Genomic DNA, 579 nt, shown 5'->3' on the forward strand with positions numbered 1-579 from the left:
TGATTTCCATATGGCTGTACCATTTTCCATTCCCACCAACAGTGTAGAAGGGTTCCTTTTTCTCTGCAGCCCTGCCAGCATTTGTTATTATTGGATTTTTCGATGATGGCCATCCTTTTGGGAACAAGATGGAATCTTGGTGGTGTTATAACTTGCATTTCTCTAATGGTCCAAGATATTGAACATTTCTTCATCTACTTATTAGCTATTTGTACTAGAAGTTTAACTATATATAATTAATATATAACATAATTCATTCTTTCAGTTTCTTACACTTGGAAGACAACATGATGTTTACACATGTGCATCTGATGTATTTCATTTCTGAATATGGTCTCTAGTTGCATCCACTTACCTGTACAATTCTCAAATTTATCTTTGTTTGTAGATGAGCAATATTCCATTGTATAAGTATTGGCAAATCTGTAGCACTATAGCTGAGATATTTCTGATATTCCAAGAGATGGTGTGCACTTGGCCTTCTCCACCCCTACCTCCAAGCAGCCACTGATATGTTTTCTGTTATTACAGAAAATGAAAAGTGTACAGTAGATATGCTTTTGTATCTAACTTTTTTCA

The sequence above is a fragment of the Octodon degus genome, unplaced genomic scaffold (genome assembly GCF_000260255.1).
Source record: "Octodon degus isolate 3935 unplaced genomic scaffold, OctDeg1.0 scaffold00124, whole genome shotgun sequence".
Taxonomy (NCBI): Eukaryota; Metazoa; Chordata; class Mammalia; order Rodentia; family Octodontidae; genus Octodon; species Octodon degus.